This window comes from Lactuca saligna, chromosome 4 (genome assembly GCF_052625555.1).
Source record: "Lactuca saligna cultivar CGN05327 chromosome 4, ASM5262555v1, whole genome shotgun sequence".
NCBI classification, from domain to species: domain Eukaryota; kingdom Viridiplantae; phylum Streptophyta; class Magnoliopsida; order Asterales; family Asteraceae; genus Lactuca; species Lactuca saligna.
Window position 1 is genome coordinate 154441113 of NC_136420.1, and position 13803 is coordinate 154454915.

Genomic DNA, 13803 nt, shown 5'->3' on the forward strand with positions numbered 1-13803 from the left:
ATTAAGACTTAGATCGGTGAGTTGAATGGTGACTTAGTGAGTTGGGTAGGATGGGACTCAGAGATATTTGAACTCGACGAGTCTTAGGGTGACTCGGTGAGTTGAGTCGTACTGTAGGAGTTTCGGAATTTATGGACTCGACGAGTCTTGGGGTGACTCGACGAGTAGAGTCAGTCAAGAAGGTTGACCTGGACCAGGACTTTGACTTTGGCAAGAGTGGGCTTAGATGGTTTCTAAGATTTCAGTTTGGGACTAAGTGTTGTATGATATTGATATTGATAGCTTGGGGAGCTAGTGGAGCAGCGGTTCAAAGAACTGTCGGTCAATAGTCAGAGGGTTATCAGCAAAAGTTCAGCAGTGCAGGTGAGTTTCCCTTTGTGTGAATTAGTCTACGACCACAATGCCTGGTAAGAAGGTGAGTGTGGGCGAGGTCCCGTATCTCACCAATAGTCGAGTGTGGATGGTGTTCCATATCCCATTAGTAGTAGAGCATGGGCGAGGCCGAGATAGGCATGGAGTAAGTGTGGGAGAGGGCCCGTATCTCACTTACAGTAGGAGCTTGGACGGGGTTCCATGACTCACTAGTGATAGGACATGGGCAAGGCCCAAGACAGGCGAGGCCTATGTACAAGAATGCAGTGGGGTATGTTCAGTTATGTGTTATATGCTATTTGTACTATATGTGGTTAGCGGGTGGGGCCCAGAGACAGGTGGGGCTCAAAAGAAACAGATCTGTATCCGAGTGGGGCTCAAAGCCAGGCGGGGCCGTTGTAGCGGGCGGGGCCCAAGGTAGGGGGCGAGGCCCGAAATAGCAGGCGTGGCCCAGTATATGATGTATGTGTTTGTGCAGGGTATGTGGTAGGTTGGGCAACTCACTAAGCTTCGTGCTTACAGTTTTCAGTTTTGGTTTCAGGTACTTCCGTAGCGGAGGGAAGAGCTCGCGGTGATCGCATGGCACACACCTTTGATTAGTCAGCCTGGGATGTTTTACTCTGATAATGAGTTATGTTTTGGAATTAATAATCTGAATTCATGTTAAGATTTATGATATGTTTTTATGAATATGGCTTGATAATGATTTAACGAAAATTTTTTGGTACGGATTTTCGGGATGTTACACAAGTATTAGACACCATAGTAAATACATTACAAAATATACGAAGGGTGCTGACTTCGACTCATTACAACATAATTTCGACCCTTACAATCTCCCCCTTTTTTAATGAAGTCAACTTCTCTCAATTCGTGAGAATCTGTATGGCATACATCATCACCCTTCGGATTTCCGTGTACCCTGAAATAATCTTCTTAAGCTCCTTCTTGTCCCCTTCATTATTTTTCTTGCAGTTATTCATATGAACAATGAAGTTCGTATACTGGGACGTAGTATATCTTTCGATTTCACAAGCTTGGAACAAAAATCTTTTGGGTTTTTCCACTTTTATCCTTTCCTGCAAAAACTATTCCAAAAGGTTTTAAACATATTTCCCCATCTGCATACTTCTTTAATTAAGATTAGGACTTTATAGGTTCCATTGGAGCTTTAACTTCTAAACCCTTCACAGTTGCAGGTTCCACATCCGTAAGAGCCAAACACTCATAGTAATTCTCCAAAAGGATCTTGATGTGAGCAACTCCAAGTCGAAAAACTTTAGGATCAGTTTCTCGAAGGTATGAAGAATTTTTGTCTTTTAAGAGTAATGCAACTTGTATAAGATCATACAAGTTCATTAGTGGAAAATCAGCCACTGTAAAATCACAAGTTTGACCATTTACCCTTGCAACAAAAAATCTCAGATTCTGCATCATATCTTCGAATAAAACATCCATCTTGATGCTAATCACTTTATGTATTTTGATTAATGACCAAATTTCCTCTGGAGCTTTGCAAGAACAACAAGAAAACGAAGCTTCATGTAGTTGTAGTCAGCTTCGCTCTTGAATTTATCAGAAAATTTGAATTGAGGCATCACGAACATCATTTCATTGATTGGGAAGTCAAGATGGCTCATGTCTGCATTCGAAATCACATAACTTTGTTTTGGTTTCTTCTTAAACGCATACATGTGGTTATATGCCACCTTCGCTTCTATGGTATCATAATTGTAATGTTTCGAAGGATCTCCTTTGTTCAATCCAGGAGGATCACTTGCTCTTTGCCTCATGATGGTTTGTACAACTCTTAATTTTTCAATTTCAGCTTCGGCCTTAGCTTTCTTCTCCTCCTCCGATTTTTCAACAATAATTAGCTTCTCTTTGTTTGTTGATCTTTCTGTAACATCTTTTGTTTTCGAAGAATCACCTTGACCAGTGGATGAACCAATTATAATTCCCTTCAAAATTGGCTTTGTGGTTGATATTGAAGTCACAATTGTTAAAGTAACCGACCCAACTATCGAATTTATTGGTTTAGTTGATCGCTGTTTCGAAGGGAAATTTTTTCCAACAACTTTAACATCTCCTTGCAAAGCTTCACCTCCAACCTTCTCAAGAGAAGTTTCACCAACCTTCTTCTCTCCCCCTTGCACCCCTGTGAGAACAGGTGGGGCACCCGTTGGTAGAAGATTCAAAATTGTAGATAAAGGAGCCAATTGTTTATGGAGAATTGCTTCGAACTGTGAAAATTTCTGAGACAGAAACTATTGAGTAATGATTGAGGATGAACCAGGATTGAGCACTGAATCTTTTAAATCTTTTAATAACGAGATAACCTCCCCATCAACTAGATGCTCCCCCTTAACATCTTCATTCATTCTCCCATTCTCCCCCTCGAAAGAATCCTCCCCCTCAATATGAGTATTCAAATCCAAGTGCTCCCCTTCTACCAGATTATTTAACATACTTTCGCCAATTCTTGGAGAATTCGATGTTGAATAATTGTCATCAAGAATTTGATTAAGATCCGTTCCACCAGTATGATTCAAAGATTCAGATTGATTATTATCATTCGCATGATCTTCAGCATTCACAACCCTGTCAGGAACACCAAAAATTAAATGATAATCAAAATCAGATGAACTTACAATTTCAGATTCATCAATTGATTCATTAAAAATCGGCTTTTGTTCGAAGAGCTCAACTTGTTTAACATAATAGTCATCAAAAGTAAGATTGAATATTTCTTCGACTCCTCGTGTTCATTTCATATTAATATTACTCTGATCATGTGACATGAGCAACCACTATCGATATACCATTTCTCATCATATTGCTCGTCACTAAGTATCTGTGATCATTGATAGAATTTAGGTACCCATGGCTGTTTGAGTCCTTGGAAATTAGTTTTTAAAACAAAATGAAATGCAATACTCTTAACCCAATCACAAACTTTAGTTTTGATACTATCAATTAATTCCACATCACTAGGTAAAGGAATCGAAACAAACTTTGTCCTCTTAGATTGTGGTTTAACATTATTTTCGTAACACCCAAAGTTTTGAAGGCCAAAAAAGGAAAGAAAAGCCCTAATTTTAAGGGTAGACTCGACGAGTCTGAGCGGGATCCGGGTCGAGGAGTAAGCGACCGACTCGGCGAGTCGGCCAAGGTGACTCGGCGAGTCTGGTCTGATCAAGGAAAACCCTAATCCCGGGAGTTGTACCCTATTTAAAGGTTGTTATGTCCCTCCCTCAGCCCCCATATCACCCTAGAGAACCAGTACACCCTTGATTTCGTGAGAGCTTCCATCATTTGAGAGATAAAGCTTGGAGGAAGGAACTTTGGTAAAGGAACTTAAAGATCAAGTAGGTTGCTTCAAGGAGGAGGTGTAGATCTGCGATCTACTTCAGTGGTGTTCATCTTGGAGGTAACAAGCTGCTATTTTCCCTCCTTTGCACCTAGATCTATGTGTGTATTTGGGCATTCATGGCATTAGAGTGACCTTTCGAGCTAGGGGTTCAGATCTGAGGTTGTTGCCTCAGATCCATGCTTATTTTGATCTAAAACCCTGTAAAGTATCAGCCCTTGAATTGATTTTGAAGCCCCTTAGCCTTAAACCCTAGTTTATGGCATATTTTTCCTAGATCTCCTTCTCTACACGTAAAGTTTGCAACTTTACGTGAGGAATAGGCTTGGGAAGGGTAGATTTACAGTTGGGAGTCCATGCATGACTCAAAAGTCCTCTGCATGTAAGGAGAATTGAAGGGACTCGACGAGTCCTTTGAGTGGACTCGGCGAGTAGCATGAAGTTATGGAGAAACTCGATGAGTGGGATGAACAACTCGTCGAGTCGTATGAAGATTGCCTTGTACTCGGCGAGTCAGGTCGCGAAACCCCAAACCCTTCGAGTTGAGACTCGAATCAGTGAGTCGGGTGGAGACTAAGTGAGTTGGACAGGTCAGGACTAAAAAATCGGTAGACTAGGCGAGTCATTGACTGACTCGGCGAGTCGAGTCGCGAATGGAAGGAATCTGATCATTTTGAACTCGGCGAGTCAGTAGGGTGACTCAGCGAGTAGGGTTGACCTGGAAGGTTGACTTTGACAAGGACTTTCACCTTGGACCAGGGTTGACTTGGTTGTCTTTCGGGGGTCAGTTAGACTCAGTGTTGCATTGATATTGGTAGTTCGGGGAGCAAGGGGAGCAGGAGTTTCGTGAGTTGTCGGGCAGCAGCTAGTGAGATCATCAGCAAGCTCAGCCAGTGCAGGTGAGTTTCCCTTTGTGTGAATGGGTCTAAGGCCACAATTCCGGCTCATGTAGTTATGAGTAGAAGACCCGGGGGTTAGCCCTAGGCACAATATGCTAGTATGATGTTCAGGACGAGGGCCAGTAATAGTGGGCGGGTGCCTAAGGATTCGTTTGTATGCTAGATTATACTTGTTATCTGTGTGATACATGTAGGTGCCTGGTAGGGAGGTGAGTGTGGGCGAGGTCCCGTATCTCACTAATAGCAGAGTGTGGATGGGGTTCCATATCTCATTAGTAGCAGAATATGGGCGAGGCCGAAACTAGAACAGGAGTGAGAGTGGGCTAGGCTCGTACCTCACTACCATTAGGAGCGTGGATGGGGTTCCATGACTCATCAATAGCAGGACATGGGCGAGGCCCAGGATAGACGAGGCCTTAGGATAGAACCAGTTGCATGTGTTTAGTTATGTGTTGTGAAATGTTTATGTGTTATTATTTTGATGGGCGAGGCCCTGTGATAGGCAAGGCCTAAGTAAAACAGATCTATACCCGAGCGGGGCTCGAGGCCAGGCGGGGCCGCTGTAGCGGGTGAGGCCCGAGGTAGGGGGCGAGGCCCAAGATAGCGGGCGTGGCCTAGTATGTGCAATATGTGGTTATGCATGGTATGTGGTAGGGTTGGGAACTCACTAAGCTTCGTGCTTACGGTTTTCAGTTTTGGTTTCAGGTACTTCTGGTAGCAGAGGGAAGAGCTTGGGGTGATCGCATGGCACACACCATAAATTAGACAGCCTGGGAATGTTTACTCTGATAATGAATATGTGTTTTGAAAACTTATACTCATATTATGTTTTGGAATGATGAATTTACTTTAAGTAATGATTTATTAAAAGAAATTTTTAGTCTTAAATTTTGGGTCGTGACAAGTTGGTATCAGAGCCTTGGTTTGAGGGATTTGGACATGCTCTCGGGTGTGTCTAAACTCAAACCGAGGATTTGGTATGGGAGTTTTCAAAACAAAAAGATAGTTTTGTAAAAACAGAGTTTCGGGAAAGAAAATGGTTTTAGAAAAGTAAAAAGAATTCAGAAAGAAAAGAACTTTGAAAAGAGAAAAGAGGTGTGGTGCATGCAATCAACCGAGCTCAAGTAAGTACCCCAAAATACCCATACAAGTCTATGTTTTGATTATCAGTTAATAGAACAGCATGCTAGATTAGGACTAAGGATCTAGGGAGGATGCCTTAGGTGCCTGTTATATGTGCTTGTGATCTACATGATAGTGCTGAATAGTCAGTAGTAGGATAGCCTGATTAGGTTATGCCTGAGTTTATGAGTTGTGTTGCATGCTAGTTCAGATTCTTGCTATGTGGATATGATTGCTTAAGTATGTTATGGTTAGGTTTTCCCTTGTCTGAATGCTGCTTGCTTTGTGCATTGTGGGATTCTAAGTGATGGGAGTTAGCCATTAGGTGGATATGTTACGTAACATGTGATCAGGGTTGAATAATCTCAGAGTGTTGGATTTGGTCCTATTGCGCAGCTCTTGTTTGAGTCCAACCGTTGTAGGAACGAGTCTTTTACTTGAAGGATTATCTGAGCCTCGTCACATGTGATGGTATCCAGGTAATGGCTAATTGGCATTGCGAGGAGGCTTTCAGCAGCTGAGGACTGGTTTGAGTTGAGTCAAAGGTTTCCCTAGGGTAAGCCTAGGATGAGGTAGTGCTGGGAGCAGTAGTAGTAGAAAAGGGACCTGGTGGAGTCAAAGCAGTTCTTGAGGAAAGAACGGATAGATGTGGAAGGTAGTATGGGCCCGTACTACTGAAAGCAGAGGATCCGTACTCGATTCGAGAAGGGCCAAGACAAGACCGGGAGCCTGGTAGTGAGTATGTTTGGTCTCGCAGCAGTGAGCAGTATTTTGATAATGGTTATGTTATATGTTTCAGTATGGTGACATTGCAAGAGGGACCAGCGGGCGGATCAGGCGCCGGAGAGGGATTGGGCTTGGATTTAGGGGCCGAGCAGCTCGAGGAGTGGATGAGAGAGTTGATATCAGCCGAGGTTACGCGCAATATTCTAGCTCAGACTCCTGTGATCTTTGGCACGGTCAAGGAGGGTATATTGGAGATTTTGGAGGAGAGGCTGGGAGCCTTCCGTACTGAGATGGTGGCTTTATTGGGAGCACGTACCTTGACATTTTGGGAGTTCAGGGCTTGCAGGGCACCAGATTATCATGGGGCTAGGGACCCTATCGCTAGCAGCAGATGGTTGGCTGATGTTGCCAACGTATTCCGTACGAGCCGGTGTCCTGAGGAGGACAAGGTCAGAATCGCTTCCTGTCTTCTGAAGGACAGAGTGAGGGCTTGGTGGGAAGATATTGGTCATGCTTTGGGTGATGATGCCGTGTTGGATGCGATGACTTGGAGTGATTTCTTAGCTAGGTTCATAGCGGAGTTTTCACCGATTATTGAGGTGCAGCAGTTGGCCCGGGAGTTTCAGGATTTGACGCAGACTACTGAGACTGTGGCGGAAATCACCGCCAAGTTCAGGGAGAGAGCCCTTCTTGTTCTGCAATATGTCGCAGATGAGGAGATGAAGAAGGCACGATATCATGAGATGCTGAGGGATGACATCAGGGAGTTCGTGAGCAGGTCCGGTTGTAAGACGCTGGAAGATATGATTTCTCAGGCCAGGGAGAGGGAAATTGATTTGGAGCATATCCGGAAGAGGAAGCCGGACGAGGTTCAGGTAGCCGTGAGTTTGGGCAAAAGGCCCAAGGGATCGGATTCAAGATCGAGGGATCATCAGGACCGCAGTCGATGTGGAAAGTGTGGTAGGACGCATGGGGGCGCGTGCAGGAGTGGTAGTGGTGGTGAGTCTGGCTGTTTCAGGTGCGATCAGACTGGTCATTTTAGCAGAGATTGTACTGTTACCATCACCCAGGGATCAGACTTGATATGTTTTCACTGCAATCAGCGGGGCCACAAGAAGGCCCAGTGCCCCAGTTTGCTTTCAACAAGACGGGTGATGGCCCCTCCCCCTGCAACTTTGAGGATCTCAGACGACCGTCAGGGCCGTGCGGAGGCTCCTGCGGTAGGAGGCAGGGCTTTTCAGATGGCTACCTTGGAGACGCGAATAGCGCTGGACGTTGCAGGTATGCGATTTCCGTTTTCCGTTCTTCTGTTTGTGCATGATGTTATATTGTTATGGTTCTGCATCAATATCTGTATGAGCATTTCTTTTGAGCGGTTTGATTGTGATTGAGTTATATGCCATCTGCATACCTTGGATATTGGTTAGTAGTTAAGGGATGGGTTGTATCGAAGAAGGTTACTTAGGGTGCAGTATCTGTAGCATGCCTTGGAGGGACTCGGTATGTCTCGCTAGTTCGGAGCCATATAAGTTTTAGAATGGACAGGTTAGATCCTTAGCTATGGTAAGCTTGGGATTGTTGGATTAATGTCTAAGTCCATAACTATAATTGGTAAGACTTGACCCGACCCGGCATGGTCCATTTGGGTTGCATACCATCATGCAATTGGATAGACTAAATGAGAGAAATAAGACACTTATGGTTAGTAATATATTATAAGTTCTAGTATATTAATAATAAGAATAATGAGATTATTTAATTAGTATTGATCAAGAATTAATCTAGCATTAATTGAGTGATCAAAAGAAGACTAATTAAATATATGGGTTGATTGTGTAAATCATCCATACTTGTATAGTGGGCTAATGCTCCATGGATTATCTAGTTGGGCCAAAACCCATATGATGCTCCATGGTGTATTTGAACCCATGGATCTAAGGAAATGGAAAGTCATGACAATTAGAGTTTACCCTAATTGTATAACTATATAAGCATCTTATTCTTGAGGAAAATTGGCCACTAGTATGATTCTAGAAAGGGCTAGCCGATTTCATGAAGTGTAGAATTCTCTCTAAGTTATTCTAAGTGTTTTGATGATTGTGAACCATTTGAGGTGTCACACTTGGGGCACCAGGCACTCAAGCTTCATGAAGACAAGCTCCATCAAAGAGGTATGTATTCTATCTTGTTATATTGATAGTTGTGTATGCTAGTTTAGGATAATACCTTGGATATTCATATTTGCATGTATAATAGAGAAAAAATAGATCCAAGGTATTTAGGGTTGCATGTACACTTAGGAGTGTTAGAATGCTCATAACCCAACAGTGGTATCAGAGCCTAGGCTTGTTTTCTTGTTATACTTGCAATAGAAGCTGAAAAATCGAAATTGGTGCTGTCAGCCCAGCAGACTCGCTGAGTCCATGAAGGGACTCGACGAGTCCAAGGCAAAATGCATCCAACTCACCGAGTTATGTTCATGCACTCGACGATTTGGACCCCATACAACATATTTTCGAGGTTTTTGGCTAGAAATGGACTAGGAACATTACCCTAAGTTGTTTTTGAACTTATAAACTTGTTTTTTTTAATGTGGTAATGTTCATGCTAATCCATTTTCAAAGATAATTGTCAATAGATTCATGTTTTTTATTAGTTTAAAGGTTAGACTAATTACATGAAAAAGTTTGATTTGAATTATCTTGTTCTTATGAGTTGCTTAGATTAATAGAAAAGTTGAATGAAATAGTTGTTTTCAATCCAAATTAATCTAAGAGTTGAGTATAAAATGTGTTTGTGTAACTTGTCCTCAAGTTACATGAAGAGTCACATTAAAGACTCATAAAACTCATAAAGTTGGCAAAGGTTACAAAAATGAAGAGTCTAGTTCTAATTAATTGGAGTTATGACTCCATAATTTGTCCTCAAGTTATGGAGGACCAAGAGTCTCTTCATTAAATAAATAAATAAAAAATAATGTAACCTTAATTAATTCCATAAGTTATAAAATAAAGAAATGTTAATTCTTTATTAGTTTAAAGTCTTCCATAATTTGTCCTCAAGTTATGGAACTTGAAGAGTTTTTGGATTAAAACTACTTTAAATACATAAGTTATGGAATTAGTTAGTTTTGAATAGTTTCATAACTTGCCCTCACGTTTTGGAATTTGTAAAGTTTTCTCATATGAATACTTTAATTCCAAGTTAGCCCTTAGAATTTTAAAAGTTAAAATTCAACCCTTATACTTTATAATGTTATAAGTTAATAATATATATATATATATATATATATATATATATATATATATATATATATATATATATATATATATATATATATATGTATAAGAGTAAAGTCGGTCTTACCGCTAGTACGCCTCATTCACGAAGCCGGTCTATAAGGTGGGTATAAGGTTGTTGCCTATAAAATGGCAGCTTAATGGGTGTCCACTCTCACCCACCGCTTGCTTGACCGGTGGAGGGTCGTTAGCCGAACGGGTTTGACAGGACTATAATTCTCCTTTCATTAAAAGTATTAATGATAAATACTAAGTAACTAAACTCTTAATAATTCCCAATCTTAGTTACTTAGGAGAATGTGAATAAGGTGCTAATCCATGAAATTACACTTTGCACTTTGTTTAAGTCGGTTAGTGGAGCGTGTGTGGTTAACCGACACACTAACTCGTATTTAACAAGGTAGGCGAAGGGTAACTTAATGTTTATCATAGTATCGATGGAGCGTGTGTGGTTAACCGACACATCGATTAAGGGGTAAACACTTAAGGGTACCAAGTAATTTGCATGGTTACTTCACACCTTGTTTTGTGATCCTCGGTATCCCAGTCACAAAACCTGAAGGGCACACTCGAGATTGAAACATGCCATTGAACAGTTCAATGAATCTCAAAAGATCTAGGAATTTCAAATCCAATTAAAACCTAATAATACATTTCGTTTATCTTGGTGGAAATTGGTGAATCGTCATTCACCTACCTTCAAATTGTTTTATAGCTTGGATTACGGCATACCTCTTCTAAGTTATAAAATAGTTTGTTGGATCCTAGCCTTAATATTTCATATTGGGTGTCATATTAAGGACTTTAAGATCAACTATCTTGAATATCTCCCATAACATGTCTGGTTTATACATTTATGATCTTCCCAAATCTCTTGAAACAAGCTTTCCTAAATGAAGATGATGTCCCATGGATATCATACTTCTTTCTCCTCCTCCGATTATTCTCCCTAACCCACAAGTTCTTGAAAAGTTTAAGGTCACTCAAGCCCTAATGGCAAGGCAAGGTCTAGGTGTGATCACATCTTGGAGATGTAGTCACATATTGACAAGCCGGGAGAGTTGGGTGTCAAAGTCTTGAGAAAGTTAGTGGCTCAAATACTTTCTAAGTCACATAGTGAGTTCCTTTGGGACATCTATGAAACAGACTATGACAAGACCCTTAATGATCTTATCTATTTGCTAAGATCAACTTCCTAAAACTTTATGGACATTGACAATAGTGACACAGGAAATCCAGAAAAGCGTTCTCTTCCCAGTGGAAAGGGATCGGCCATAGTCAACTCGGTTGAACAAATGGTAAAGAGAAAAGCTAAGTCTGTGATAGTCCCGTGTACCATTATCAAAGGGTCCATATGTTTATATTGCCAAAGGAAGGGTCATTAGTTGCGAAGCTGCCAAATTTACCTAAGGATGTTAAAGTCAATAAGTTTGACTCTACTTCAGGTAAAGTCCACTAATCTAACTCTGTTAAGTTTCTATTCTGAGATTCCTGATACATGATGTGACTGGGTCACATGGTAATGTTTTAAGAATCAAAGAAAAGTGAAGAAACTTAAAGAAAGAATATGCTGAATCTGATCGCATAGATGGATTTCTATCGCGTAGTTTGAAAATCGGATTCTTGAGCTACTTCTTAGGAGTTATGAGATATTGCTTAGGAATAGATAACAACAAGTTTTCATATAGATTGTAAGGATAAGTTTTTCCGCATAGTTTTAAAATAAAAGAAAATTTTTGATTTTAGTTATTTTAAAATATCCTTACAATGGCATTTGAGGAAAGATTGTTGCTTATATGATTCCATTAATAGCAATAGTGGAAATATGAAATTGATTCTTTCATTTGTGGTAATGTCTAAATTTACCAAATAAGGAAAGATTCTCATCATCCAAAGTCTCAATTGGACCAGGACTTGGAATCATGCAAGTTCTATAGCATGATGAATGAGAACTTTCAAGTATTGGAAAAATTAAGACTAATTACTTGTTCACATGGATGTGTGAGTCAAGTAATGGACTAAGGGATCGAGTACATAGTCATGTGCACTGATTAAGTCCGCCACAAAAGATATAAGGCTATTCGTCATAGTTTACTAAAGCTCAGTAAATATGATTATACTTACAAGCTTAAGTGTAACTCTGAGACATTGGAAAAGGTTCCAATGCATGGCAGAGCGAATAAGAAGAATCAAATTAGGCAGAAGGATAAAAGTTTCTCAAATCTGAAAAAATGGGAGAGTACTTTAGTATCAGTTTTGTGATCATCTTAATGATTAAGAAACCATATCAAAATTAGTTCTCTAAGGAAGTCTTAGTGCATTCTTATGACTAAGAAGAAGGGATCTTGAATTGTTGAAATGGTTAAATCAAGAAGATGAGTCATACTTCATTCCAATACAAGTATTAGAGTCATACTCCAAGATTGTGACTTGAGTGACATGTCTCAAAGAAGGTTTAAAACACTTATCAAATGTAAGAGTAAAAGTTTCCTACTCTTGTACATTTGAAATTGGTAAGTTGTGATGTTTTGGATAAAACAAAGACCAACTTAGGCCAATTGTGTGAAGTGTTTGTCTTGATTAGAATCTGCACTATCTCTTGGATGTTTGACAAGGGAGTCTTATAGGTCAAGAGGACAGTGGGAGTCTTAAAGGTCTTGAAAGTCTCAAGAGCTAATCAAGAATAAAACTTGAAGTTCTTCACTAGCACACGACTTGAGGTTTATAATCTATTGTGTTGACATAGTTTGTGCCCATTCCAGTTAAAGTTGAGTTCTTAGAGTTCTCAATTGGTTGCACAACAACTTGGAAGCAATGGCAGGCCCTTGAGCTGCCAGGTGGCAAGAAATTAAGATTGAGTTCAGTCCATATGAGTTTGGATTTGTCATTATCCTTATCTTGTGACTATGGTTTTGACAATTCACATGGATAAGAACACATACACCATTAAATCTAAGTGTCATAAGGTTTCTCTCCGACTCATGAAAATGATGGCGAGGAAACACTTTCACTAAGTAGATTTTAGATAGATAGCAATTGTGATATTTGCATTCTCAAAGTCGTTAGTGGAGCGTGTGTGGTTTACCGGCACACTAACCTGGACTTGTGAGAAGTGGAAAAAAGGTCTAACCATTATGATTACGGCATCCCTCTTCATAATTGTTTAGACACACAAGTGTGCTATCTAAGGGAAGGTGTATGATTTTGATAAAGTTCTATCAAAACAATCCAGTATCAGAAATCTGAACTTTGGTAAGAAAGTCAATAAAGTATTGATTTCTAGAAGTCGAGCTTTCTGAGTACATGTCAAAGCTAGTGGGAGCATAAGTGTTATGCTAATAATCATCATGTTAGTGGGAGCATGATAATTATGATAAAGATTGCAAGTTAGCAATGTTAATTATAGAAAACAAAAGGTTTCAATTGGGAAAAGTTGTTTTGCTATAATTAAGGGAGAGGAAATTATACTTCATCTCAAATCTATAAGCTTAGATCGTGAGGTTTTAATCATTTAGTCAAGGATATATATGAATTTCATGTTGGAATGGCTCAACATAAGGAAATTCTGTATATGGGTCCATTATTTGCGTTCTAAAATTCGATTATGATTACGACATCCCTTTTCATAATCTGAATTATGAGAACTTGCGTATATGGGTCCATTATTTGCGTTCTAAAATTCGATTATGATTACGGCATCCCTTTTCATAATCTGAATTATGAGAACTTGGCAAATAGAAATGGAAATGTTATAGCAAAAGACTGGTTTAGTCTTTATGTGAGACATCATGAATCGTGTCCCATATGCTTCGGATATAGGTTCGATTACATGTGCTATATTCATCCTTTCTAAAAGTTTCCAAATGCTTGGGGCATTAAGAAGGGAAAAGGTTTAGAACTGGATATGACTAAAAGGATTAAACAATTGTCGAGGACAATCTAAGGTTTACCAAAGATTGGTTTCTCAAGGACAATTGGAAGTATAGTGATAATTCTGGAAGGACCATATTGACAT